The 12,701-nt window shown below is 46.4% G+C and overlaps 1 long non-coding RNA gene across 1 annotated transcript; it reads right to left on the bottom strand.

Annotated features, from left to right (window-relative positions):
* Positions 1–943: 943 nt before the first annotated feature.
* LOC141737198 (uncharacterized) lies at positions 944–4,241 on the bottom strand. Its single transcript, XR_012585161.1, has 4 exons — positions 3,487–4,241; positions 3,061–3,165; positions 2,883–2,982; positions 944–1,773 (listed from the first exon to the last, which is right to left on the bottom strand). It is a non-coding gene; the product is annotated as an uncharacterized LOC141737198 (long non-coding RNA).
* Between the last annotated feature and the right edge of the window lie 8,460 nt (positions 4,242–12,701).

The following is a 12,701-nucleotide window of genomic DNA, read 5'->3' as shown; positions in this document are numbered from 1 at the left end:
CATCTCACCGCCCCCGAATGCTCATTACAACGTGACTGACCTGAAAAACCCCAAGGAAGAGAACCAGCACATGAGGCTGCTGTCTACTATACATGCTGCCAGACCTCACCTGGTCCTCAAGGTCTTACCACCTCCAGCTTCCTACCTGCTATTCTCTAAATGGGCTAACATCTCCGCCCAAGGAACTGAGCCAGCTCCAAAGCTGCAATCGACTGAAGGACCAGCAGAGCTCTGACCCTGGAGATGCCTGGCAGCGGAATGAGCTGCCCCAGCAGAGGCTCTGGGTTATATACCCCGGGCCCTGCCCACCGCCCTTCCCACCAGCACCTGGTAAAGGGGCTGGGGCAACAAGGCATAGAGTGTGCCAGAGGAGCAGCTGCTCCTTTCCTCACAGGCCTGAGAAGTACAGCATGCGAAACACCAAAATGGAGAAAGCGACCCTTAGAGGAAATGACAATACGTCCTCTTTTATTACAACTACATCAATTGTGTCAGCAATGGGGCCCAGTAGGTAAGTAAACTTAATTAATCTTTTGCAGGGCATAGACATAAAGAGAAAGACGTCATCCTGACCTAAATAGGCAAGAAGATCATTAAGCATAATAACAATATTTTTAAATCAAGACTCAATGTCCTTTAGTTTCCTCGTAAAAGAAACCCCACAACGAGTCATACAGCATTTCTAGCAAGACAACGCACATAACCTGACTTCTGCCAGAACTGTGTTCTGGATCGGACCGGCAGACAGAGCACAAGCAGGAGCTTGTACGCTGTCTGTAATGCAGTGGCTGAGAAAGAACCAAGGCTTGGGGCCGCCGCTCTCCTCGGCCGAGTCTGCTCCCGTGCCCTGTCCGTCCTTGCTGTTGTGCCTTAGGCCGCGCAGTAAAACAAGTGACACGTGCTCCCTTTTAACTTCTCTCCTGATGCAGGAGAGAAGAGAGCGAGACTTAGGGACTGAAAGATAAACTGAACTGTAATGAAATCTTAACAGCAAAATAATACCAAGAAAAGACAACAGTAACAAGAAAATAATTAAATGCATACAGGACATACACAACCCGATACGTAACTCCCAGGATGACCACTGCTTCACTGGCAGGCACGGGGAAAGTCCGGGACAGCACTCGGTGACAGACTGGAACCAGATTCCAGACCCGGTTGCATAAATGCACAGATGGGGGTCAAAGGACAATGAACAGACAGAGGAATCCTCAAAGGCCAGACAACAGGTACCGACCCCTTCGATCCCACTGCTTTTATACAGAGCGTGATGATGATGGGATGCAATACCCCATCGGTCAGGTTCGGGTCACCGGTCCTGTCTTCTCTTCACCATGGGTGCGATCCCTCTACGCTTTTCTGCTTCCGACGGGGCATATATAAAAGTTAGCTGCACTGTGCTGTTATAGGAATAAGTATAAGCAAGAGCCTCTCTGCACAGCATCCCTTGGCATTAAGTGTAAATATAAGGTCTTGGCGCTCTGAAGGCAGATACTACCTGAAAAATACGTTATTGTTTTCAGAGAGTTCAGTTCATTGGAAGAGACTTACCTGCAAAGCAAAGTGACTGAAAACAACACTGGTTCTGTTGAACCTCAGTCCAGCACTTCCACGCATGGCTACGTAACCTCACATTCACATGAAAAAAAGTGGCCAAATGTATTCGTGGAGCCGCCGGTCACATCTTCCCTTTAATACCTCAGGCTAAGCTACCTTTGTCCTGTGCTCCCGTCGGCTCCCCTGCGTATCCCTGTCCATCTCATCTCTCCGCATCTGAAAAAAAAAAAAAAACAACACACCAACATCAAACATTACCCTGATGCAGAGCAGTAGCTTTATTCCAAAGGTCTCCTTTCTACTTAGGAACCCTGTTCACATAAGTCCAACTACAGCCTGTCATCCAAAAGAGAGAAGCCTGCAAACATTACACCCCACACAAAGCAGCCTGAACATCTTTGAGATACTGTCCATTTCACTAGCCGCAAACACCCTCTCCGACTTGGCTCTGCTTATGCCAGCGCCCGCTAATGAAACACCCGTCCACGCAGCCTCTCGAGAGCTAATCGATTAGAGATAACTATGCAACCTTTGCCTGGGTCTAGGCAGATCCTCATATTCACTACAGACTCTCATCGTGATTCTGCCTACCCTGTACACTACACGCCCGGGCAGGGCAGCCCCGAGCCAAACACACACAGACTGACGCTACACAGAACACCACGAATGACGCGCCTCAAGGATGAGAGAAAACTCTCAGCAAGAAGGATGACACCGGGACCAAAGTCACCGTCGGGCAAGACGAACTGTGGCACTGTGATGGTGACGATGTGAAGAGGCTCCACAGAACCCCCTGAAACGAAGTGTAGAACTTCACAGTTCCTGAGAAGGGACTGTCGAGCCTGACAAGACGGACATGCAGGAAGCCTAGCTTCAAGACCTAAGAACATAACGACACAGGGAAGAAGCCCCAGTTGCTAAAGTGGACCATCCGGAAAGTTCCAAGATGCAAGACCGATGCACGCTTTAAGATTCTAATGCAACAAGAGAGGCAGACGGTTGGTGCTATGCCCATGGGTGCAGGCGTTTGACACCATAATGATGGTACCCGATGCACATTCCATGCTCCTGGAGCTTAAAGATGATCTCGAGACCCAAGAAAAGGTCTAGAATGCAAAACACAGACAACACAATCGACATGGCAACACACACAAGCTGGAACTGCCCTGCCCAGGATGTGTTAATATAATACTGGACAGTAAGGTACATCGTTTACCTGCCCAAAGGAGACTGTGCCCCGGGACAGCCCTCCCCGCTACGCTAACGTCAAAGACCCCATTACACAATTGTCAGCCTCCGCCCCTTTCCGGTGCTGGTCTCTCAACTTAGCTTTTGGAGGGCTACCATCTGATTCCATCCTTGACGTAGTCCACAAAACACAACCATCCGATACGTTCTTGCGGTCACCGGCTTACTCCTCTTCCTCTGCAAAAGGAAAAGAAAAAAATAATCCCAAAAGCAGCTACAACACCAGCAATAAGCATCCTGAGAAGAGACGACGACCTCCTCCACAAAACCCCTCGAGCCTCCTGAACGCTGGTGCAGTCTGATTGCCTCCTCCGCACCGATTCCAGAGTCGGATGCTGCAGCGACAGTTATTCACGGCACCTAAGAAACCAAGAAACACAACATTTGTACTTCACTTCTGCCAAACCACCAGTCCTGTGCTCCTCCTCGATACTATCCAGCTCACCTCAAATGCGAGAGCCTATAGCAGACCAGACACCATCAACAACCAAACCCAATGACAAAACTTGTCCAAGAAAAATGCGTGAACCCGCCTCCCTTTCCTAGCCATCCCCTAATGCCAAAACTTTAGAAACTCCCCCCCTTCTCCTGAACCATCAGGGAAGGAGGCTTACTGCTCCCCCACAACTCCTGCCCCTTATTTTCCAACTGCTCCTCAGGACCTGCTCTTCTGAGCCCTACCCTGTGTTTGGCAGACACCTCCTGTCTTCTGCCTTCACAGAGACTCCGGGCTCTGCTACAGACCTGGAAAACTGTTACAGAACCTACCGGTAACCGCCTGCAAACCGCAAAAGCTTCAGGGCCACTGTGATACCCTACATGGTCTGGAAGAAAATGGTGAGCCATCCCTGCTGTTATGACCCTGTTGCTTTCTCAAAACAGATAAACTCAATATATGGATACATACAAGACAGTCACGCTAAATCCTGCTCCAATATCTCATAACGCATCTGATTGAGACTAACAAAAACACCAACTAACATAGTGTACATCAAAATTAGAAAAGAGTACAAAGTTCTATCTTCAATGAAGTCAGAAATTACAATAAAACACACCACCTGCCATAAGCAAAAAAAGAACACATACTATTAAACCATTTAAACAAACTAAATGCTCCCTATAAAACTAAATATATGGGGGAAAAAAAAAAACAAACATACATCTCCACTTTCTATGGCAACCACCCTTACATTGAAAAATCTTACCTCTGACGTCTTACCTATACTAGTTTAAACACTAAAACAAGCCTTCCCAAACAGCTGCACAAGCTCTAAAACAACGCTTAAGAAACATCAGAGCTCTAACCATGGAAAAGCCCAGCACCAGAATGAGCTCCTGACCTGAAGCTGTGGCTCATATACCCCGGGCCCCGCCTGCGGCCCTGAGGCCCCGCCCACCATCTTTCCCACAATCCCCTGGGTAAAGGGTGGGGCCAACCCCCCAGAAGCATAAAAGCAGCTGAAGGTGCAGTAGGTGTTGTTATTTGCTTTAAGTTTATGAACTACAAAGTACTGAAGAGTAACCCTTGCTAGAAAAAACATTATCTGCTTGTCCTCTGCAGCTACATCTATTACATCAATGATATGTCCAGGTAAGCAATTAAATTATTTTTTTACAGAATGTAGATAGAAAAAAAATAAATGTCAGACTAATCTCTATAGCAAAGTAGCTTATTCAATGAAATGATAACATTATTATTAAAACTTAGATACTTAAGTGTCCTTCAAGAGAAAAAATACAAACCCAAAACCAATATATTACTGTGGGGTCATTCCTTATTTCTAGCAAGACTGTGTGCACTACTGAACTTCTGCCAGCAAGCCCTTCTTGGATGGGAGTGAGTAACAGAATCAGATTCTGTAAGAAAACCGTCTCAAAAACATTTTCCTCTGTGAAATAAGGTATTTACTGTAAATTGCTGGCAATTTCAAGTCATGTTGATGATCTTTTTGACTTTTTACTCAACAGCGCTACTTGAGTCCCAAGCTACTTGAGTCCCAACATACAGAAAGCAACAAAAAAGTATGGAAATACAAGTGACATATTTCCTGAACCTGCATAAAACACCCTAATTAACATCTAAGTAGCTAGAAGAAAAACAAATTGTAAAAGGCAGCAAAAATCATCATAGTGGACATATGGATTGAAGTAGATGAAGGCTAAGAGGAGACCTGAGACTATGGTGGACATTTTTAGGAAACCCAATACAAAGTAGAAAAATATTATAACACAGAAACCAAACACAAGGCTCTAGACCACATAGATGACTTTGGAAAAGGTTCTCACAGAAAAAGATGTGTTATTGCATAGATTAGAGAGGTCCTGAAGGAGCCAGAGAAACTAAATATATCTTGGGATGCGATGAGATCAACAGGGAATTGAGCAAAGTACGATTGTCCTCAGGGGACCGACTTCAGGCGCACCAAAAGCAAGAAAGAATAGGAAGACTGATGGCGTTAACCGTTGCAAACTTGGGAAAGGTTCTGAAGGGGAAAAAAGGGGTGCAGAGTGCGCTTCAGAGCTAAAATGAGGTTCTAGTGCTTAAGGGATTGTTGCGATTTTGTCCAGATTGGCCAATCAGAACAACAGATGGCCCTTCCCCCCCCTCCTCAGAAAGGAGAGGAAGAATTAGGAGACTTATGAGTTTAGAAAAAGAACTAAACTACTTCAATTTTTATTGTTCGGTTATTATTTACTATTCTCTTATTTAATATTATTTTCATTAAAGAAGAAAGTATTGTATATATATAAAACCATATCCAGCTCCCAGGATGACGATCACGTCACCAGCAGACACAGGGTAAGTCCCAGACTGGAGTCAGTGACGGACAGGAGCTGAATTCCAGAACTACAGTCAGGAGTGCTCGGATCGGGATCAAAGGCAGACAAACAGTGTCCTCTTCAGATGTCAGCCATTAAAGAAAAAGCGACCCAGAACCCTCTTGCCCTTTTGATCCCTCAACTTTTATACTGAGTGTGATGCAGATGGGATGGAATACTCTGTTGGTCAGTTTTGGGTCACCTGTCCCATCTGCTTCTCCCTGCAGGTGTGACCCCTCTACGCTTCTCTGCTTCTGACCCTCTAATGGGGCAAGCACCAGAGTTAGCTGACCTTGGTTGTTACAGCAATAAGTCTAAGCAAGAGCTTTTGTGCATACCATTCCTTGGTATAATCATAGAATCATAGGGTTGGAAGGGACCTCTGGAGATCATCTAGTCCAACCCCCCTGCCAGAGCAGGGTCACCTAGAGCAGGTTACACAGGAACACGTCCAGGCGGGTTTTGAATGTCTCCAGAGTTGGAGACTCCACCACCTCTCTGGGCAGCCTGTTGCAGTGCTCTGCCACCCTCAGGGTAAAGAAGTTCCTCCTCATGTTTAGGTGGAACTTCCTATGTTCAAGTTTGTGCCCATTGCCTCTTGTCCTGTCCCCGGGCACCACTGAAAAGAGCCTGGCCCCATCCTCCTGACACCCACCCTTTAAGTATTTATAAGTGTTGATAAGGTCACCCCTCAGCCGTCTTTTTTCCAGACTGAAGAGACCCAAATCCCTCAGCCTTTCCTCATAAGAGAGGTGTTCCAGTCCCCTAATCATCTTTGTAGCCCTCTGCTGCACCCTTTCCAGCAGTTCCCTGTCCCTCTTGAACCGGGGAGCCCAATCGGGACTTATCACTCTGAGAGTAAACAGTTGCTGAACAATATTCTGTCAATTTCAGACTTCAGTCAGTTAGAAGAGGCCCAGCTAAAAAGTAAAATTGCAAATCAGAAAATTGATTCTGTTTTACCTCAAACCAGGACAGGAATGTCTTACGAGAGCTCGGCGATGGTAGCGGACGAGTCCCCACCCGAGAGACCGAATAAGCCTCACAGATAACAAGACAGAACTCCGAAGGGAATTTTGACCAAGTACAGATGACGTCAGGGGACAGAATAAAGGCATCCTAAACATCAAAGAAGTTGTTAAGGGTGCTCTGGAGAGCACAAAAAGAACAAAATCAAAAGGGAGCTGAAGTGCTGTGGGGTATAAGAAAGGACTCGGAAGACAAGGCTTTAAAAAGCGGAGGCGTTCTGAGGGGGTAGGGTAGGAAAAAAAGGCTCGGACATGCAGCAAGGCTTTAGGAGCCTCAGGAAGGGGTATGGACAAACTACAGATGAAGGAGTGGAAGCGGTACTCCGTGGAGATGCCCTTGATGGTGGAAAGAAAGATGAAGGGGTGCCACGTAGCAAAGAAACACGGGAGGCTCTGATAGAACAAGAGAGACGGAAAGGGAGATAAAATGCTATGAGGAGCTGTGGAGTTCCAGAAAGGTCTCGGGAGGCTTGGTGACGGTGAAAAAAGGGGCATCGAGGGGTGCTGATAGACAAAAGAAGGCTGAGGGGAGGACTAGGAGGAACTTGGATGATCGTCTGAGGGGAGTACAGGTGTTCCCGGGTGGCTGGAGACGAAATACGGGAATCCTAGGTAGCACAGAGAAACAAATGAGTGCACTACATCTCAAAGACGGACCCACCGAAAATGCTATGAGATGCATGCCAGTTGCTGGGAAGCTCCTGAGGGGCATCGTGACTGGGAGAAGAAAAGTCCCGACGGAACCAGAGAGACAGAAAAGCGACAGGGAACGTGATGATTAAATCTGGAGGGGATCCAGGCTGAGTAAACGTTGCCTTGGAGGCCAGGGAACTAATAGCTGCACGGCTATAAGGAGGAGAGGACAGAAGAACAGTGTTGGGTGTTGAAGAACAGCCGAGAAGACCCTCCTGCCGAGCAGTGACATTCAGACTGGAAGGCCTTGCTTCCGAAACTCCTTCCCAGGGAGGAGTCTAGGTGCGGCTGGATCCAGTCTTAGCCTCCGACTGTAAAGAACAGTTCGGCAACAAATTCTGTCACAGACTTGCTTTAATACGGCTCGAGCTGAGGGACCCCCTCGATGCTTTTCCTGTGCTTTATGAAGCCTCACCATCTATGACATAAGCTATTCCTGCCCGTGTTCACGTGACAAGCGCGTGTCTCTTCTCCAATTGAATTGTTCAGCCCTTACATGTCCTCTTCGATGACTGGAGTTTTGATGCAAGTGCTTTGACCTTCTCACTCGGTTTTCTGATCTCTGTCCCATCTCACAGCTGTATCTCAGCCTTCTGCTGACTCAGGAGAGTAAGGTCCCTTTCTTCGTTTCTGAGAATTAGAGTTCCCTTTCCTTTGATCATAACGGTCACTCAAATTTGTAATGTTAAGCATATGCTCTTCATCAATATTACTTATACAGTTTCATTGTGTTAGTTAAGTTCCAATATATCAAATTCAAACACAACTACTATGCACCCTTCTTGGACTAGGGAGGAGCTCAGCCAAAGTCTGATATGCTGCTAGATTACATACACACTAAACTAGGCGGGTGTGTTGATCTGCTTGAGGGTAGGTTGGCTCTGCAGAGGGATCTGGACAGGCTGGACCGATGGGCTAAGGCCAGTGGTATGATGTTCAACAAGGCCAAGGGCCGGGTCCTGCACTTTGGTCACAACAACCCCATGCAGCGCTACAGGATTGTGGCCGAGTGGCTTGAAAGCTGCCCGGCAGAAAAGGACCTGGGGGTGTTGGTGGACAGCCGGCTGAATATGAGCCAGCAGCGTGCCCAGGTGGCCAAGAAGGCCAACAGCATCCTAGCCTGTATCAGGAATAGTGTGGTGAGCCAGACTAGGGAAGTGATCGTCCCCATTTAGTCGGCACTGGTGAGGCCCCACCTCGAGTACTGCCTTCAGTTTTGGGCCCCTCACTAAAAGAAGGACAGTGAGGTGTTGGGGCGTGTCCAGAGAAGGGCTACAAAGCTGGTGAGGGGGCCGGAGGACAAATCTTATGAGGAACGACTGAGGGAGCTGGGGTTGTTTAGCCTGGAGAAGAGGAGGCTGAGGGGAGACCTTATCACCCTCTACAACTACCTGAAAGGAGGTTGTAGAGAGATGGGGGCTGACCTCTTCTCCCTGGTGACAAGTGATAGGATGAGAGGAAACGGGTTCAAGTTATGTCAGGGGAGGTTTAGATTGCATATTAGGAAATATTTTTTCACTAAAAGGGTTATTAAACATTGGAATAGGCTGCCCAGGGAGGTGGTGGATTCACCATCCCTGGAGGTGTTTTAAAAAAAAGGGTAGATGTGGTACTTAGGTGTAGGAATGTATCTGAGAGAAAATGGCCATTGTCGGAGGATGTCGGAGTGGGAGACGGACCCGGAGTAACGATGGAATCTCAATATGAGTATGATCGTTCTCCCTTTATTCAAGTTTTCACAGAGTAGATATAGTCAGGCAATAAGAGCACGCGCTAGCGGCAGCTATAGGATTGGCTTACAGTCTCTGTTCACGCACTGTCCATGCAGTTCATTCACACATCAGATTGGTTACAAGAATTCGCATAGTAAATTGCTTAGTCATTAGCACAACATGTTTTCTACCTTCTCAGTTCCCGTTTTTCCCCATGTACTAATTCCATCTTCTACCACCTGTTTTGCCCTTAATCTAATCTCTCACAGTAGGGAGGCTGGCTCACATGACCATTTTCTCTCAGACACATTCCTACAATACCCCCTTTTTCTTCTTGAGCCAGCCAGACCTTATGCATGGCATTTTCTATCATGTCAGTCACTTTGCGGAGAACACACGAGGCTACCATGCGAGCCACAGCAGCCGGGGCTTTTGCAGCATTACAACCCACGGGAGGGGGATCGAACAGGCCAGGTCCGAAGGTCTGCGACAATCCCCTGCTGATCCCCTCTGCTCCACCTGAGGCCGATGGAGGAGGCAGAATGTCAGCAGAGAAGGACAGAGCCGGAGCTGTTTGCTCCTGACATTGCCCACCTCGCCCCCTCCCCTCCCCAGTCGTCTCCCTGAGATAAAAGTGCTGTCTTTGTATGTCTCTGTGTAAGTGTGTGTGGGCGCCGGCTTATACCTGCTGATCAGCATGTGTGCTACTGTTTGCTTTTTGTTGTGTGCAGTGTCGTTAGGTGACTCCACTGGAGCAGGCGTTCTGCCCGGTGTGGTACTGTTCTCGTATGCAACTAGGGCTGACACTCCGTCAAGTGAAGAAGTTTGTGTATACACAATGTTTAGACGTAAGGCGAGCGCGCCCCAGGCAGATACACCAGGATGGGCTGTAGAACCGATGGAAGTCCTGAAATATTGGGGGAGTTTTCACGAGCCGACACGTTTACGGTCTCGGGAACGGCTCGTCCACGCAGGGCGTATCGCTGGTTGTTTGTTGTTTGTCTATAAGGTCATGGTTGATTGGGAAAAGGAGTTGAGCCAAAATCTATAGGATGCTCTGTAGGAAAATGAGAAACTTAAGGAAAAATGAGAAACTGAGCTCTTGTTGCAAAGGCAGACTTTTATGTCAGTCGTAAGTGATGAAAAAAAAAAAAGAGAAAGAAAAAAAAGAAAAAAATGAAAAAGAGAAAAAAAAAAAAAAAGAAACCAAACAGGAACAATTAGATGGGAAATGTGCCATGTTAGCACAAAAGTATGCCATAAGCATTACGAGAAAGCATCAGAAGAAGAGAAATAGGACACCTGATTCAAAGCAGTACCATAGAGATATGGTTTTGGTTTTTTCCTATATGTGTATATGTTATTGCATGCCTTAGTAGATTGCTCTGTGTTATACCCTGCGAGACTAAAATGAACCCCAGCAGAAGCGGTCTCTTGAGCAAGGGGGTGGAATATGGGAAAGCAATGGAAAATCGGCGAGGAGGATTGTAAATACACTCAAGGGACTCGCACCTGGGTGCTGGAAAACACATATATCACACCAATTGTTATTCAGTCTCGGGTGCTGGCAAGAAAAACATTTGGATGACATAAGCCTGTAATGGACTCACAGACACCTTATCTAGCTGCTTGAGAATCTTGGCCTGTTGTGGAAGAAGATCAAAGCACTGTACCAGCAAGAACAGGGAGTCCGCATGCTCTCTAGCTAACAAGGACTCTTTTGCTGCCAAGGATTCTTGCTAACAAGGACTCTCTTGCTGCCAAGGATAAGTCTAACAATGCTATTGTACCGCTATTTCTGAGTTATTGCTAGATGTAGATAGTATTCGATATGCGATGTTGCAAAACAGAACTGCTACTGATTTTTTGCTTTCAGCTCACAGACATGGTTGTCAAGATTTTAAAGGATTGTATTGTATGAATCTAAGTGACCACTCCAAATCCATCCATGCCCAGCTGCAGGAACTGCACCGACCGAACCAGCAACTTGTGGAGACCACTGGGTGAAATCTCTTTGCTGGATGGACTTGGGGATGGGGTTGGTTGAAGCAAATTATACTCATCGCCTGTGTGGAAGGAATTTGTCTGTTATGTTTAGTATGCTGTTTGCCGTGTTTAATAAGCATTATACGATCAGCTGTAAATGCCGCTTTGCATCGTACCCTTGTACGAGTTGTAGAATATGTTGCTCTAAAAACTATGTGTGTATCCATGAGAACCCGACCTTCACAGAAGAAGATAACAAGAAGGGATTACAACAATGTAGTCACGTATCAGACAGCTGCTGTTAGCAAAGCTGGATCATGAGTTTGGTGAGACTCGCTGCATACACTGGCCATGTGTGCAGCGACTCTGGCCTGTACTTTTCTACTCGATCCAGCGCAGGAGAGTCTGGTGGGACTCGCTGCGTGCACTGGCCATGCATGCAACGACTCTAGCCTGTACTTCTCCACTCAATCCAGTGCAGGATATAAGGAGGCTGTCTCAGGTCAGAGAGGGGGAGAGAGACATGAGCACACTTTGAAGGTACAGGGGATACCCTGAAGCACTGTGTCTGCCCCCCCCCCCCCATAAGTTCTACGTTCATTAACCCCAACAGCTCTGAAGGCATTACAGTATGTTGCAAGATAAGATATAGTCTACTACTGCTGCAAGACGCATTGAACACCTTCCTACGAGAATTTCAACTTTATGCCCTGATAGGACAGTGGGATGATGCACTCGCAAAGAGCCTGACTGCATTTGCATTAGAGTGGGTATTTTTGCCAATTGTCAGCAACTGGGTCCTCTGTTATCATTTGCGGGGGTTAACCCGTTTACACCTGATGAACTTTGGCAATCCGATGTTATGCGCATTATGGAATTTGGACATGTTTCAGTTGATTCGTTTTCTCACTTTATTGTAGCTACTGCTCATACAGGAGAGAAGGCTTGTGATGTTATTCGACATTGGTTGCAATGCATTGCAGTCATGGGAGTACCGAAAACTACAAAAACTGATAATGAACCAGCTTATGTGTCTGCTACAGTACAGGTCTTTTTTTTTTTTTTTTTTTACAGATATGGGGTATTAAACGTGTCACCAGTATTCCTCATTCCCCGACTGGGCAAGCAATTGTGGAGCATATGCATCATACTTTAAAAACCATGCTTGCTAAACAAAAAAGGGGGAATCCCATAGGTATGACACCTCAAGAGTGACTGTATAAAGAAACTCATGTTTTTAATTTTCTAAACATGTCTTCTTTGTTATCCACAGCAGTAGATCGACATTTTGTAAGAACTATTGAATGGCCTGAACAACCAAAGGTGTATTATAAGCACCTTAAATTGGGGTGCATGCTAACCACAGATAATACTGCAACAAATAGAAGTTGTGAGCAAGACAATTCTGTAATGATTTGTACTTCTCATCCGTATGTTTGCTTTGGCTCAAAATGCAAGTATACGAGAATATAATCAGTCTTATTGTGTAAATTTAACGCAAGTAAGGTATAAAACAGCAGTAATATGGATAGGGAACTGGCAAAATGCATTAAAAACATGTCTTTCTCTGTATTGTGATTGGGAGTACAACCCTCGCAGACTTTGTGTTACATCTCTCCCCTGGAATATGTTGCTACATGGCTGAGAAATGGTTAAA

Source organism: Larus michahellis, unplaced genomic scaffold (genome assembly GCF_964199755.1).
Source record: "Larus michahellis unplaced genomic scaffold, bLarMic1.1 SCAFFOLD_125, whole genome shotgun sequence".
In the NCBI taxonomy this organism is placed as follows: Eukaryota; Metazoa; Chordata; class Aves; order Charadriiformes; family Laridae; genus Larus; species Larus michahellis.
This window is presented reverse-complemented; position numbering and strand designations above follow the sequence as displayed.